The sequence below is a fragment of the Condylura cristata genome, unplaced genomic scaffold (assembly GCF_000260355.1).
Source record: "Condylura cristata isolate star-nosed mole 26May11 unplaced genomic scaffold, ConCri1.0 scaffold00030, whole genome shotgun sequence".
Classification (NCBI taxonomy): domain Eukaryota; kingdom Metazoa; phylum Chordata; class Mammalia; order Eulipotyphla; family Talpidae; genus Condylura; species Condylura cristata.
This window is the reverse complement of record NW_004567131.1, coordinates 16,571,387-16,588,547: the sequence shown is the minus strand read 5'-3', so window position 1 is coordinate 16,588,547 and position 17,161 is coordinate 16,571,387.

Here is a 17,161-nt window from a genome sequence, read left to right as displayed (position 1 = left end):
GCAACTAAGCACTACACTGAAAATCAGACAAAATCCTGGTGTCACTGGGCTCTTGATTCAGATTATATGGAAGCTTAGAAATAAATGTATATAAAAATGTAGCTGAGGATATTCTGATTTTTAAAACCATGATTCTGTGACTTGTAATAAACCAAGTTGTACAATTTAATGTATGATAGCAGAATCTGCGCTGCTCCCAAATATATATCAATAGTGATAAAAGCTGTAGATTTATCTATCTATATATATGTGCAAAATATATATATATACACACACACACTATTTTCTTATGTCATCTATGACATTTTTTATCTATACTTTTTGATGTGATTTTAATATGCTAAAAGTAATAAGTATGTTTTGTTTTGTGACCTTTATGTGCTTTTTCATGTGACAAAAGTACTTGATCCTTCTGAAACTAATTCTCTGCTAATTCAGTAGGCATTTTCCCATATTTGCCTACATGACTGCTTATCACAGGTCTATGTTTATGCTTCTTTAACTTCCAGTGGTATTTAGGATTACATCAACCTTTATTTAATGTGTCACTATTAAAACCAGTAAGATATTATTTCCAGTCTCTTCTATTGTAAAATTTAGCTATGTTTTTCAAGTAGGAAAGTTTAATTTGAAATTATTTTGTCCCATATAGTTTTACCTTTTAAATTGATCTTTTAATAAAAGATAAATAACATTGGTAACATGGGTTAAATTACCTTTATAAAAGATATTGTTCAGTAAGGATTTTCATGACGTGGAGACTGATTTTACTCTGGAACTGCATGTACATTATATAAATATTTCACCATTACATTTTTATGGCAGTTTTACAAACGTAGTAAGCACTTCAGTATAACTTTTGGTTTTTTAATATTTGCTATGAAAAATTAAAGATGTTAGGCCCAGAGTCTGAAAGCATTTTAAAATTTTGACTCAGGTGCTTGTATTTTTTATAATATTATTAAAAATAGCTTTTAAGACTAGGTTACATTAAAAAAGTCAAATACCAATATTGTAGGGGAGGGGAAAAAATTATCTTTCCTTCCATCCTTATAGATTCTCCAGCAGAGGCCCTGTCGGACTGATAAAAGATGAGGAAAAACAGGTTTATTAATTCATGTTTCATGTACACACATGTGAGTACCTAGAACTCAGGAACTATATGTCTAACTTACTGGGTGGAGGGGGGAAAAGGGCATAATGGAAAACAAATGACTTTTTGAAAAATAAATGGACTCCAAGGAGGATAATGGGAGACATGATACCTTGTGACAAGGTCTGGGTGTGGGCCAGGGAAGATTAGAGTTGCTTGGAGAGAGGATTTATGACATTTGAGTTCTTTGGGGATCCTCTGCTTTCGGGCAGATAAAGGATTTCTGGAACTCAGTTGCCTTCAGCTCAAAGTCATTCTTATGCCCAGATGGCTTACTTTGGGTTGCACGTCCTGATCCCCTTTAGTAGGTTTTTTGATTGAGAGAGTCAGTAAATAGGACTTCAATGTGGAAGAAAAATAGAAGTTTCTAGAATGTGATATGATTGGTTTAGCTTTTATCATTTTCATTTTAAGATTCTAATACTAAAATTGTCGTACTCAGTGTAACTTTAAAAATTGAGTTCATGTTCATAGTCATTTCAGGCTTCTCCAGGACCCATCAAGATGCAAGCATAAAAACTGTACCTAGTCAGTACTTTGCTGAGATTACTTTTCATGACTAGAGAAGATTATGTAATGTCCACAAATAGGTATTTATTCACAGAGAACTTGCAGCTTAATATTTTGGAAATGTTACTGCTCTCAATTATGTTCTAAACTTACCCATGTTTTAGTATGCTCTTGATTGTGGGTTAATTAAGATGATGATTTTGTAATTTGGTTTCTTGTTTTAATTGTCTTTCAAAGGACTTTAAGTGTTCATTTCTATTATAGATGTAACTGCTTATTGACCAGATTGTTTTCATAACTCAAACTTTACTCAATGATGACCCAAGGTATTGAGAATAAGAGTTCCATTTAACATTTACTGATTAATTGTATTTCATAAGGATATTCAGTCATCCAAAACCTAAGCATAATTTCCACTATTTTCTAGGTAACAACATTGAAAAATAAAGGCGCAAAGTTTATAGATTTCATGGGAGTGCATCTTAATGCTTGCTCCACTTAAGAATTATATGGGGAACTTTAAAAATATTTTCTACTTAGATCCTAGCATAGACCACTTAAATCAGAGCCACTGGAATGGAATCCTGGGCATCAAGCAATTGTATTTTTCCTCATCTAGTCAATTCAGTTCTCTTAAAGAAAAGTCCTCTAATTTTGATGGTTTTGTATTTCTGTATTAGCTGTCTCAAAAACACTAAACAGACCAGTTTCAGAAAACTCTCATTTCAGTTAAGTTAGAAAAAAAATCCACTGGTAATATTACTAGCCATCTATGAATGTTGAACTACTGACAGTTGTGGAAAGTATAAATGACTTCAAATGGAAGGTGGCTTCACCCAGCACTTTTTTGTATTACTGCTTACAGTAATCCTTCAAAATAGGTAGGAGTTACTACGATTTCCATTTTTCTAAAGAAAGTCTGTGCCTTTCCTTAAGTGTGCTTAAAAATCAAAACACCTAAGCTCTTTGGAAGCCTAGCCACATTTTCTCTGTGTGGAAAGCTGAGAAAATACTGCAGTCTAGGTAATCAGTAAGCCAGTCCATTTTATTTGGTCATTACTTTACTGAGCACCTACAGTGTACTAGAATCTTAGGAGTTGTGCTTAACTCATGCTCCAAGATAGATAATGTTTTTATCATCTGTGTGTTTCAGTTCAATGTAAGAGACATGTATACACCTCCCAGATCAGACATAGAAAGGCTGGAGCTCACAAAGATCAAGGACATTGTCTCAGCTGAGCCTAAGAGTATTAAGAGTAGACAGCAAACCAGGGAAGTAGATTGCAATAGAGGCAACAGCATGAGCAGTTACATGGTGTGTGGGAGAAAGTTTGCAACTTTTGATTTGTATGTGGGGTCGAGTAGGGAGTTCCACAGAGAAACCTTAACTATAGGGCTTGTGTGCCACTGAACAAGGCCCTGTGGTGTTTTGTATGTGCTGTGGAGGTCAAATATGAAGCAACAAGCCCAAAGGAAGTCAGGAAAACTGGCAAGTTTTGTAAAAGGTGGCACAGATCTTAAGGCAAGGGAAGAAGTTATGAAGAAAGAAGTTATGTAAGAAAAGAAGTTATGAAGAAAAAAGGTGATTTGAGAACCAATTATCACATAAAATTGGTAATTGATAACCAAACACTTGATAACTGATTGAACATAATCATAAGAAAAATAGATAATATTGTGTGCTAATTATATTGGGCTGTACTAAGCATTTTTACCTCTGTAAATGCATTTACTTCTCACAGTAACTTTGAGGAGTGTAATATATAGCTCCCAGTTTATAGAGGAGAAAACAACGTCAAGAGAGTTGAAGTTATTGGCCCAAGTGATATAGCCAATAGACTATAGACTGGATTTGAATCCAAGCAGACTAAATCTAGAACCAACGCTTCCCTACCTCAGTTTGAAGGAGCCACAGCTTAAGTAATTCAGCCACTTAAAATCTCAGTGATTTTTTGGTGAATTTGAAGAGTTGTGTGACCATTACAGTAGATTAATTTTGGAGCATTTCCATCACCTCAGAAAGATCTCTTGTGTCCATGTTCTGTTCTCTCCATTACTACTTCCAGGCTCACACTGGGTTACTAATCTACTTATTTTCTGGATATTATATAAGTGGAATCAGATGATTGTGTATTGTCACAACTGATTTTTTCTCATGCTTAGCATAATATTTTTGAGGTTCATGGTGTAGCATGTATTACTTTCCTTTTTATTGTTGCGTAGTATTCTACTGTGTAGCCCTTTCAATTTTTTATTTAGTCGCATAGCAACTGGTAGACATTTTGGATTGATTTCCTGTACTGCTCAAGTCCATATGGGTACAAGTCTTTGTGTGGATGTATTTTCGTTGTCCTTGGGTAAATTTATATATGAGTGCTACTGCAACCTTTTATAGTATATTTATGTTTAATTTTTTAAGAAACTTCCAGACTGTTTCCCAAGTGTCTACACCCTCATTTCAACCAGCAATATATGAGTGTTCTGATTTCTCCATGTCCTTTCCAACACTTGTAATTTTGTGTTTTGTGATGATACTATTCTAGTGACTATAAAAGTGATGACTCATTTGGGGCTTGATTTGCATTTCTCTTAACTAGTGTTGCTGAACATCTTTTGTGTGCTGTTGGCCATTGGTATATTTTCTTTAGCAAAGTGACTATTCAAGTCTTTTACTCACTTTTAAATTGGTTTTTATTGAATAATAAGAGTCTTTATAATCATGTACTCTAAATACAAGTTCTTTGTAAAACATGGTTTGCAAATATCTTCTCCTGGTCTGGCTTGTCTTATCAATTTCTTTTGAAGTGCAAATGTTTTTATTTTAATGAAGTCCAACTTACTAGTTTTTTTCTTTATGGATCAAGCATTTAGTATTCCTCTACCTAATCCAGGGTCACAAATAATTTTCTCCTATGTTTTATTCCAGAAGTTCTATAGTTTTAGCTCTTCCATTTGAGTCTATGAGTCAGTCTTTGAATTAATTTCTTGTTAAAGGTGTGAGGTAAGGATATAAATTCCTGTGAATATCCAGTGTTCTCACTATTATATGTCCACGACTGATTTCTCCAACTGAATAATCTTGGAAACTTTGTTAAAAATCAATTGACCAATATAAAAAGGCTAATTTTAAGTTTTGAAAGCAGAAAATATACATTCTCCACTTTGTTGTTTTTCAAGTTATTTTGTCTGTATTTCTATATAAATTTCTATATAAATTTTAGGATCAGCTTGTTGTTTTCTGGAGAAAAAAAACAACTGAGATCTTATGGGTATTGTTTTGAATCTCTAAGTCACTTAGAGAAGAATTGCTGTCTTCATAATAGCAATTCTTCTGATATATAAACACAGGGTGTTTGTTTTGAACTTTAATTTATTTCAACAATTTTTTGTAGTTTTAGTTTACATCTTGCATTTCTTTTGTTAAAATCATACCTAAGTATTTTACTTATCTTGATGCTCCTGTGAATGGAATTGTTTTCTTCAGATCCTGTGTACTAAAATATCTTGCTGTGCCATTGGGACAAGTATCAGAATTGGTTTCTCCAGTTTCTAGGCAGGGTAGTAGAGTGGATTGTGGTATCACCATCTGATAAGTTCAGAAGAGTAAGTTTAGGTTTAGTGAGAAAGTGATTTATTTTACATGTAGAATTCAGGAATAGGAAATTGACAGGTAGTGTTTTCTGACACACGGTTGGCAATTTCAGAGAGATTTGGGACTAACAACATGTAGGAATAAAGTCATGAGGAATACTTGCCTGAGGAGAAGATGAACAAACTGAGATGGGGAGAGCCAGTGGGAGTCACTGGCCTGCAGAGGAACATATGAAGGACTCAGATGAAACACTCACGGATTATCCAAATGTTCAGGATTAAGACAGCTTTGGAGTCAGATTGACTGGAGTTTGAACTTGGCATCCATAGGCCAGCTGCTGTTTTTGGTCCTAAAGTAATCATGATGTGACAAGATAACAAAATCCCTATCATGGAATTTACATTGTTCTTTATTTTCTCTATAAAATGAAGAGTGTGGTATTTATTTAATGGAATTGTTAGGATTAGATGAGTTAGTTTATGTGTATTGTTCAGCACAGAATCATCACACAGTAATAATTTGAAATGTCCATAATCACATGCCACTACAAGGCTAGGACTTAGTGACCTGAGGGTCATGGACCTTGACTTATGGAGCTGGGAGTGCAGGGGCAGCAGAGAGGTGAGCAGGTAGTGCATGAGAGAGTGAGCACAGAGCAATATGAGAAGACAGTGCCAAGAAGGAAATGATCAGCAGCATAAAATGCAGCAGAAAGGCATAGTGACTGGGACTGGAAAGCAATTTGGAGCCAGCAATTAACTTGATGCTAGCATCTGCGGTCATTCCTAAAGCCACAATCTGATGACAGTGGTCACAGGCACCAGTGGGACCTGATGCAGGCTCTCCAGAGCTTTGAGAAGAGATAGTAAAAGTAGAGATTGGGGACAGATGTATCTACATGGAAAAAGTAATGCTAATTAGAGATTAGTTTGGAATATTCAATACTTTGCCAAGTTGTTCTACAAGTCAGTATTTGGTTTTACTCCAGTTTGTTACTTTATGTAGTCTTCAAAATTGAGACGCCAGTCATTAAACTTATTGTGATTCAAAAATTTCACTTTAATTTGGAAGAAAATCAGAACAATCTGCATGTAGAGCAGGTGGCATGAACAAAGGTATTAAGTGGCTGCCCATAAAAGCCACTGACTTTGTAGGGCACTTAAATTTTGTTGCCACTTGCACACTAAGGGATGTGATTTAGAAGTAGCATATGTGCAAAAGATCAAAGAGGTTAACTTCTTTTTAAGTGAAATAATGTATTGGCAATGCTTTGCTCCTCCCCCAAACACTGATTCGGTTTTGAATGATTAGGCGTGCCACAGATTCTTGGTGACTGGGCAGGTCACTGAATCTCCTAGGACTTGGTTTTCTCTTGTAAATTCTGGAGGTAGAAAGTAGCATTTGAAAAGCCTTCTGCCCAAACTGAGGGAAGGTGCCCTACCGAAAGCCTGTTTGTTTTGTGCTAGGTTTTGTGTCAAGTGCTAGGGGGGAAATAGTGTGCAAAGAGCAGATGTTCTGCTCAAGGATCATAGAGTCTTGTGACTGATGGGAATTACATGCTATAGACATAAAGGAAGACACATCTGTGGCAAGGACCGGGAAGGAGGAAAACCCAATGCAATGACTACCTAAAATAATGACAAGTATGAAGATGACACTCATGAGAAAAAGATGTGACTTGAATTGTACATGCAGAGGAAGTAGCCACAATCCTGGGCAGAGCAGCAGATATTGACACAAAGAGCTCAAATTGCTAACATGAAGATGGTTTTAACTTATTGAACCGTGTCTGTACTCATGAATAATAGCACCAGCAGAGCTGCCTTGGAAAGGACAATGATGGCCTGTACATTTGTAGTTGCTCAAGTGGACTGGAGGCTGTCAAATCTGCACCACAGTCTGTTTGCCATTCATCACAGTGTGACCTTGGGCAGCTCACAGTGCCCTTTTAGACCCCACTTTTTTCAGCTAGAAAATGAGGGCATTTGAGCTAGAAGGGTTGAGCTTGTGAGCTAGTAGAAAGGGTCCCAGCAATGGATCACAACTATGGCTGCAGATGGGCAAGCTGCCTGAAGTACTGATGCAGAGACCCACCCAGAGTAAGAATGTGCCAGGGCATGGCACAGGAAATTAGAGTTTCTCTTAAAGTCAACACCTGCAACCCAATATTTCAGTATTTTGTGATCCACCCCTTAGAATCTAACCATGTAATGCAATTGTATAAGAATAAATATAGTACAAGAAATCAGAGCCTTGGACTAGAAACCTTTAAAACAAACATGGAGATGAGCCTCAGCTTTCCCATTAACCTTAGTGGACCTCAATCTCGTTGACAAAATAAAGAAAATGAAGCAATGCCGGCAAGGGTGTTCTGAAGATGATTTGAAGTAATGTGCATGTAATACAGTGCCTGGAACACAGATGCTCAGTAAATGTTAAAAGACCAGTATAAATGTTTGTATAGGGAAAGGACTAATAGTCCTGTTAACAGTGCTCTCTCCCTTTAAGACTTGTAAAGCATCCCCAAATGGAGTAGGGGCAAAAAATATTATGTGAAAATGAATAGATAAAAAAAGTACAAAGTCACTAAACATTCTATATACCTGTTAATTAGAGAAGTTGAAACCAAAACAATGATCAGGAAAAATCTTTGATAAAGAGAATGCTCATGACTTACTAGTGAAAGGAAAATTACATTCCAAAAATGTATTACCATTTACATTTGCATTTTTTGGTTGAGAATACAACTTCTAATAAAAACAAGTGAAAAAGATGCCTGTAAAAGGAAGTCTGTTGCTGTTTCTTAAATGGAGGAAAGCTGGAAAATAACCTCAATGTTATTAGTGGAAAATAGGTTAAATTATGGTATAGCTTTATGAAAGAGTACTGTTTGCACTTTAAACATTGGATATCTAATTTATTGCTAAATGAAAAAACAAACAAACCTACAAAGTAGTATTCACAAAGCCGTGGGTTGTCTTTGGAGCTTCTGACTTTGTCTCAGACCAGCTTTGAAGCAAAATTCATTGCCTTGCTGAAGGTTCTCGGCTGGGGGAATGGGAATGAATGGTTGTTGCTAACCATAGTGTGAACAACAAGCTGCCAAGGAGAACTGTAGGAGTTCTGTCTGTAGGAGTTCTGTCTGCATGAAGTCTTTGATGCTTTTCTGACAGTGAAGAAACTGATGGACAAGCACCTCGGACATTAGAATTAGCTGTGTTGAAATAAGACACTGTGAGGAAAGGCAAAACCTCCCTGGGTTGTGGCTGGGGAGTGGGACTTCCCAGGTAGGTAGGAATAGGAGGTGTATATAGGAGCAGAACATAGATGCTCCTCTTGGGTTACCATTTAAGCTTAAATTGAGAGTCAGCATGGAACTCAGGAAATGCAGTTCTCCCTGGGAAACTCTCGGCTACAGCCTTTCCCTTGAATAGTCTTGTTCCCCTTCAGATGGGGGGAGAAAGTGGGACAAAAAAGTGAGAGAGGTTCCTGGAGGCAAACCTGAAGCCTGGGATACAAAGGGAAACCACACCCTGATTGTTTGAGCCTGGGGTGTCTTGGGAATGAAAGAAGAGCACTTATTTTTACCATTGATGATGGACGTCCAAATGAGACCTAGTGAGGGAGAGTTAGAAATGCTCTAATCATTTTTTGAAAGGCAGATATCTCGGAAATAGGAAAACCTTGAACTCAGGAGAAACAGATGCTCCTGTTCTCTCCTTCAGTATAAGGTGATGTTGGACTTCAGGGTTCTACTTTAAAGCCTGTCTGGGAAGCCAGTCTTCTGATCCTTGGCCAGTCCTGATGTGAAACCATGGTAGGTGTTTAGTAATACAAGAAGGATGTGGAGGAGGTTTTTAAATTTGGGCTTGTCCCATCTTTTCAATCACTAAATTGACTATTAACTAGAATACCCTGGGGTGTTTTTTTTTTTTTTTCATGAATCAGAAAGTGTTCTTCATGGTTTGACACACTATCATAGAATTATCTCAGTTTAAAAAATATATTTATTGGAGGAAAAATACCTTAAGGAATATTATAATGTACAAAAGGTGTAAACTGAAAAAAATGACGGTCCTTTGAATAGTTTGCTTTTACAAAAGCCACTCTTATGACCTCTTTTGCTCTCTTTTAATACCCCTTCACTGCACACAGGTGAAAACTCTGGCTTAGCTCTGCTGCACACATCAGCATTTAAAGTCTTCTGAATTAGTGTTTGTTTCAGTAATAGATGATATGATTAAATTGTGTAGTTCATGGAAAATTAAATTCTTTAGCCAAACCAAATGATAAGCTTCTGCCCAGAATCAGTGTACTATTAGACATCCTAGAAACTAATAAACATACTCTAACTATTAATTTATGGGTGGGTTGTTGGCAAATAACCTCAGAGAAGGAATCCAGGCTTAAAGTGCTTTTGTGACACCAGATGGAGTGTGTGAGTTTAATCAAAGTCTTGAGAAGAGATCTGTACAATGTATTAAAAAAATCCACTCAAGTCTGTGTGTTAAAGCCTGAGATAAACCGGAAGAAATACAGGACAGTAGAACCCAAGCTCTAAGAATTATGACCCAAGCAAAGAAATCATATGTTCTTTTTATGATGAAAGGTGAGAAGCAGGGACAAGTTACAGCCGGAACCCGGTCACCTGGCAGCGGCACCTGCTGAGGCCAAAGAAATGCAGTCTAACCAAATATTCCATGTGTAGGGTTGCAGAAACAAAATGCTTTGATGTCTGTGATCCCTTCAGGAGGACAGGCTGCACCCAAGCCTGGGAGGCTCACCACATCCCTAGGGAAGCTATGAAACTCACCCTTTTGCAATGCACTTTTTACAGATGAAGAAATGAGCCCGGAATCACCCAGTGACTTCCCCAAGTTCTCATGAGGAGATCACCTTTCCACATTCCTGCTCTACCCCAAAGCAGATTGAAGAGCACATTGGAAGGTGAAGGGGGTATGTGCCTTGAACTGCCCTGTGAGCAAGAGGGAAAGGTAAAAACCAAGTTATGGGTAAAGCCAACCAATACACAGAGGTGCAAATACTCAAGAAGTGGTATTGGCCCAGCTTATCTGGGTGAAAAGAGCTCAATGAAAATGGGGACTGAAATGCATTACTTTGTAGATTGTGCTGTGAGCTGATTTCCTAAGTTAGGCTTACCTTCATTCAACGTAGTGCCCTTGAATGTCTATGTGCCCATAAGTGTCCGTCAGAATAAAGTTCCTTTTGTTTTGCACAATCCCTACTATAATACAACTCCTAGGTGAAGTCTTCAGGAACACTTGTCTGAAGTGATTATAATAACTTTCTACTCAACTACACAACCTTGAATGATACCTTAGAAGCCTAACTGGATATGTCCTCAGTCTGCTTAAAAACCTTCACTGTCTTCCTAGGGCCACAATTACCTTTCACTCAGCCTGGCTGTCCATGGCAAATGCTGTGAACTTCCTTCAGCATGGTTTCCCTGTCTGTTTTCTGGTGCTCTAGGGACTTCCAGGAAAGGACTCAGTGTGGCCTTGGGAGTAACAGAGTTAGATATTTATGTGGAAATTAGCACAGGGACTGTGCTACTGCTGGAGATGGGCACAGAGGGACAGTTGGACTGCAGGCTGCACGGCTTACAGGTTTCAAAGAACGGCACTTGGAGAGTGGGAAAACTGATCTTCCACGGGTGCCCATCAGACTACTGGCAGAATTACAGTGTGCTTTTCCTTTAGTGTTCCACACTCTTCCAATCTATTCTCTATGGCTGTGTATCCCCCCTTGTATACCTAAAACTTATCGCCTTGATATCACTTCTTTTGCAAGCCCCGCCAAGGTCACATCTATATTAAATTTCAATGTGAGTACCCTGTGGCTGAGACATTTCATAGCTTTAACTGTTAAAGCTACGAATCTTCATATTTTACAACTGTGAAATCTTTGATATTTCACAGCTTTTTTAGTAAATGGTTCATTTTTCATTGGAGTTGGAATTTAACTTTACTCAGGTGATGGTTTTGCTTTTTTTTTTTAATTTATTTATTTATGTGTGCAGAGATGGTAAGAGGAGTCACCAGAGAGAGTGGGGAGCAGAACAGGAGGACTGCTGAGGGGAGCAGTGGGCGGGTCAGGAGAGGTCTGCCACGCCATGTGGTCACCTCTGGGGCATGGATGGAACTCCTGCTGAAGTGGCTTTAGCTTCTTAATGCTGTGCTTTAACCCACTGTGCCCCCACTCAGGTGATGATTTTTAAACTTAAATGATATACCTGGGGAAGCTAAAGTGTAGCTTCCATCACAGTAGATCCATGACTTGCTCTAGTGAGGTGCGCTGTTCCTTGTAAGCTGCCAGGTGAAGCTGATGCTGCTAGACTGGAGGCCCCACTGTGTGTAACAAAGTTCCAGGCAGAGCTTCCTTGAGGAGCAGTCAGGGACAGTGCAAGTTGCCAAGTCTTTCCCTATCACCCCCACATTGAGGACAAGTGGCTTCTGGGGGCCAGGGGCAGCTGTCCAGTGTGGCTCATGAATCAGGTACCTCCTAGGGGTTGGTAGAAACCAACCAGTTGACTGTGTCTCCTTCCCATGTTTCTGCAGACGTCACTTGCCTGGACTCTTTGAAGACTCTGGTTTGGTTGTTGGAGGTGCTGCTCATGTCCAGAAGGCAGTTCAGCAAGTTCTTGCAGGAATAGGCTGAGACTTTGCCTTTGGGGTTTCCTGGAGCAGCTTCCAGCAAGAGGAGGACGTACATGTGGACATTTCCTCTTAACGCGTGGCTTCTCTTCCTATCACGCCTGTCATGTCGGCCAAATCACCGCAGTGGCGCTGCTTGGGTGGGTGACGCCCACTCCTCGTTTACTGCACTGTGCGTGTTTCTCTGGGAGAGGGAGATAATGAAATTTAACTTAACCAAGCTGTGGGTTGGAAGTTATAACCTACCTAATTCCTTAATTAAGCTATCAATTAAGGCTGTGTCTGTGCCACCTGCTACGCCTGGGCCTCTTGCCATGAGGTAGGAGCCAACTCTGACAAACCCATTCCCACAGACCCAGAGCTCCTGACATGTTCGTTTCCAGTAAATCTTTGTCATCACTCTCCTGCAGTCCCCCATTGCTTTCTCCTGATGTTTTTTAGAAGTGCACATAGAAACAGGTTTGCCAACGCAGGTGTCATATGTAGGGGCTTACAGAACACTGGGGTCTCCCAACAGCTGCGCCTGGACCTGTCATGGGTAATAACCTCCCCAAGAGAATGTTAGTGTTGGCTTAATTAGAACAGGGACTGGTCACCTTTGTTCCTCCTGAGGACTGGAAGAAAGTATAGAGCTCAGAGAAAAAGAATAAATGAAGTCAAATACAGAAAACGATCTCTAAAGGTAAGAGCCTTGCAACTTTGACCTTTTAACCTAGATGGATGTGCGCTAAACACTCGCTGAGTGAATAAATGAGTGAAAACAAAAGCAAGAGGTGCTACATGAAACATCGGGGTCACCACCAACTGCCTCAATTGCCTTCTTGTTTTCCTGTCAATACATGTAAGATTTAAGCTCACCAGTGGCTGCTGAGACCTCCGTGATGTCCTGGGAGATGCACACTGGTGGCAGGTTCTGCAGCTGCAGTGTTCTCCAGGTCACAGAAGTCATTATTGATATAAGAGCTTGGAGAATTGATATGAGAGCCTATGACCCTACACTGAACATGCTTCCCAGACTGTCCAGTGTTGCTATGCCAGGAAGTGTGCACTAGCATGTCTATCCTACTGTGAGCACAATAGTAGCGAACTGACCTGCGAAAGCTGCCCCTGACCCTGCCAAAGTGCCCCTGAGAACTAACATTCCAGAAAGATTTAACCCTTACTCTTGCTTTACTCTTCACCCTGGACAAATGTCTTTATTCAAAGAGGTTAATTCTGTCCCCATTTTCAATTGCAGCTGATACTGCTTGTCAGTGAAAGTGGGAGGTGGGCACTAATGGTGACCCCACTGCTTGCACTAAGTGAGATGAAGGAACCGTACCCAAGGGGCTGCCACACTTTCTTTCCCTGCTGCTGAGGTACAAAAGTGGTCTCCGTTTCAGCTTAGAAACCCAGCAAGATGATCCACACCTGATCAACTTGGGTTTTGGGGGGGACCTTAGAGGCAAAAAGTGTTACTCTGTATTTTCTTCTCTCTGTCCCTCCTACTCTTCCTCATTCCACTCCCCCTCCCCCCACCCAGGGACATGTACTGAACATTTGCTATGTATCAGCCACTGGGAATGCAGAATATAGTCACTCCCCTCACCACCCCCCCCAACACACACCTACAAGCAAGGAACTTACATCCCCTTGGGGAAACAAGCAAGGCATCTGGTGAGGACAATTATGGGGAGGCAAAGCATGGAAGAGTGTTGGGAAAGGTGCAATTTTACTTAGATAGGGAAGTCCTCCCAAAGAAGCTGAGAACAGATGAAGAGCTGAAGGAAGCATCTGCTGAGATATTTGGAGAATCTCTCAGTGAGGGTAGCAGTGCAAATGTTCTGAGGCAGGAGGGCCTCTGTGCTTGAACTATGCAAAGGCAGCAAAGCTGAAGCCAAGAATGTGCCAGGGAGCGAGGAGGACCAGATGAGCAAGAGAAGCGCAGCACAGGGGCCTCATCACTGGATCGTGAAGCTGTTAGAACTGGGCCTTAATCTGAGAAGAATGGAAACCACTGGAGGATGCTCAGAAAAAATATTGGTGTGACATCTGTTTCAGAGCAGTTCTGCTGGTGGTTGGTTGAAGAGCCAGTCAGGGTGGTGCAGACTAGGGGTGGCAGGGGTTGGGGGGGCAGCAGGCAAAGGAGTTGGCACAGCGTAGCTGCAAATTCCAAGGAGATGAGTGCTTGGACGAGTCAGAGTGGTGAGGGAGAGGGATGTGGCCAGAGCTGAAGAGGGCTTAAAAACCAGAACACTCTGCTGTCCAGTTGGTTGTGGAATGTGAGGGAAGGAAACGAGACAGGGGTGACTTGAAGTGTTTGGGGTGTCTACCTCACAGATCCTGTGTCATGAGCCAGGTTAGGGATGATGTGAGAAAGTAGAGAGAACATGCAAAGCACAGTGCAGGAGTTAAATTTGAGATAATAAGGATAAGAACAATCTATATTTATTGAGCTTTTCCTTATGTTAGGCCCTGGGCGAAACACTTACCTGTGTTCTCTCTTTTATGGCACTGTTTTCATGGATGCTTCATGAATGCATGCATGAGTGAGTGCATGAGCCCACAGAATCTCTGGACACTGGTCACAGGGTGGCCTGATGGTGCCCTCACCTGTGAGGAGATGTGCCCAGGGCAATCCATTCAGCTGCCAGGCTCATGGTAGGTGCAGGGGAAATCTGAGCCAGATGATCCAGGACTGTGGAGCCAAGCAAGGTCAGCGACCCATTCACCAACTGGACTTACAACCCGATGCATCTACAGTAAAGATAGCAACTGGCACTTAGGAGTGAAATTGGTGGTGGTGGTGGGGCGAGGGTTGTTCAAGGTTAAATCTCGAGACCAGCTGTGCCTTTGTGTTCCCTTGTTTGTGACTTTACAGTCAACTAGAGTCATAGAGGCTAGTGGTGGATGCTGAGAAAATGGAACTGAAAGGCCTCATTGAAGAATTTTACTTGTTTTCTTTTTTTAAAGATTTATTTATTTATGCATACAGAACTGGGGTACAGGCCAGAGGTATGGGGGTGAAAAGATGCACCAGAGAGCAGGGAGCAGAATAGGCAGATGTATAGACACGAATTGCTGAGGGGAGCAGTGGGCGAGTCAGGAGAGGTCTGTTGTGCCATGTGGGTCACCTCCCTGGCCGGGGATCAGACTCGTGTTGCTGTGGCTGTGGTAGCTTCATAGTGCTGTGCTGTAACCCGTCGCACCAAGAGGGAGGGCCCAAATTTTCCTTATTTTCTATTGCTGAGAAATAAATCACCTCAACCCCGTGATAATTTAATTCAGGACACCTGGGCTGAGTGGGCTGGGATTGCCCATGTGAGGTCCTGGGCTGGTACCCCCTTCCCTTTTTGTGTGGTCCCTGCTCATAGTCCTTCTAGCGTGGTCTCCAGGATACCAACATTTCCCATCCGGCATGCCACTTAGAGTTCCAAAGCTTTGTGTCCCCAGCACAGAGGCAACTCGGAAGGAAATTGTGCTCCTTTTCTGACCTGGCCTAAGGGAACAGCAGCCATCTCTTCTGTGGGCTGTTTGTCAGAAGCAAATGTAGCCCTTTTTCATGGCGGAATCAGCTTTGACCTTCTTCTGGAAGGCATACAAAGGCGTCTTGGTGCCTGCGACGACTCATGGCTCATATCACCATGTGGAGGGATGATGTGACAGGCAGACAAGTAGCTACATTTTCTATGATTAGATGCTTGTCTATGTGGTCAACAGGAAAACCCCAGGTCTAGAACATTTTTTCCATGACTTGGGATAGTGAGCAGATGGTAAAGTAGTAGGCCCCTGGGGATACCAAAAAGTGTTAGAAAGGCAGGAAAAAGAAAGGAGCTTAGCAGTGGACAAGAGTGGTCTTAACTCTGGTTTGCTTCTGTGATGCAATGGTAGAACATCGTGTCTTTGGGAGACAGGTATCAGTTGTCTCCGTGACTGCTGCACCTATAGTGAACTGAGTCCTGGCACAGCCTGGCCCCATGCCTCCGACTCCAGCACTGGGAAGCTCCATGGCCGGAAATTGGACTATAGATAATTGTTTTGTTAGAGGGGAATTGGGAGACTTAGTGAATTCAAATGTACTTCCAAGAGTATTTGAAAGCCTCCTGTAAGGAAATTGATTGCACCATGGGATATTTGCCTGATGCCAGCTAATTAGGAAAACCCATTCTGGGCCCAGCTGAGTGAGCCCAGGGAAGGATAAATAGTGTTGCTGTCGCTAGTGTGCTGAAGCTCCCCACAATGCTTGGTGTCTTCTCACATTTTATGGGTCTATTCCATGAACCGTCTTGCTAAAGGCCACCATGCACCAGTGCTCTAGGCAATTGCCAAAATGTAGCAGCGCTAACAGCTGGAGTTGTGATCTGTGGCAGCTAAGTAATTATAAAGGAACCTGCTCTTCAGGGGAAGCAATTCCTTGGATGCTGGTCTGCATAAGCATCCAGGCGTCACCATCACTGGGGCTGAGGAGTAGGGGCTAGTTGATGCTGAGGTATTTTCTACTTTGGGGTCCAACATTATTGAACTACTACTCCCAGGCCCCAGGGGAGTATTTCTTAGTGTGTGTTTGGAGGACTATCATTGGGCAAGTGTTGCAAGGATAAGTAAAAACAAATTAATAACTAAACAAAGTAAGGAAAGAGAGTCAACAACTATATTTGGAAAATTGAGTTCAATTAAAGTAAGCCAATTTTTCCTTTAAAAATAGGGTTTCTCATTTAGATATAAAACCACAAGTTTATAGGCAACTAATCTTTTGACAAAGGAGCAAAGAAGATACAATGGAACAAAGAAAGTTCATTTAACAAATGGTGCCGGGAAATCTGGGAAGCTACATTCAAAAAAATGAAACTAGATCACCTCCTCCCACCATGCACAAAAACCAACTCGAAGTGAATTAAAGACCTAGACAAAAGAACAGAAACCATAAAAAACCTGGAAGCAAAAATGGGTGAAACACTACAGCATACACCTCAGTAACACCTTTGAAGATACAGCACCCAACGCTATGGTAAAGGAAAGGAAAAAATGATGGGACTACATCAAGTTAAAGAGCTTCTGTGCAGCAAAAGAGACATTAAAAAACAAACAGGCATCCCACTGATGGGGAAAAATATTTTCACACAAAACTGGTGATAAAGGATTGATCACAAAGACATACAAAGAACTGATGAAACTCAACAAAAATAAACAATCCATCAGAAAGTGGGCAGAAGAGCTAAAAAGACACTTCTCCAAAGAGGAAATGCCAACAAA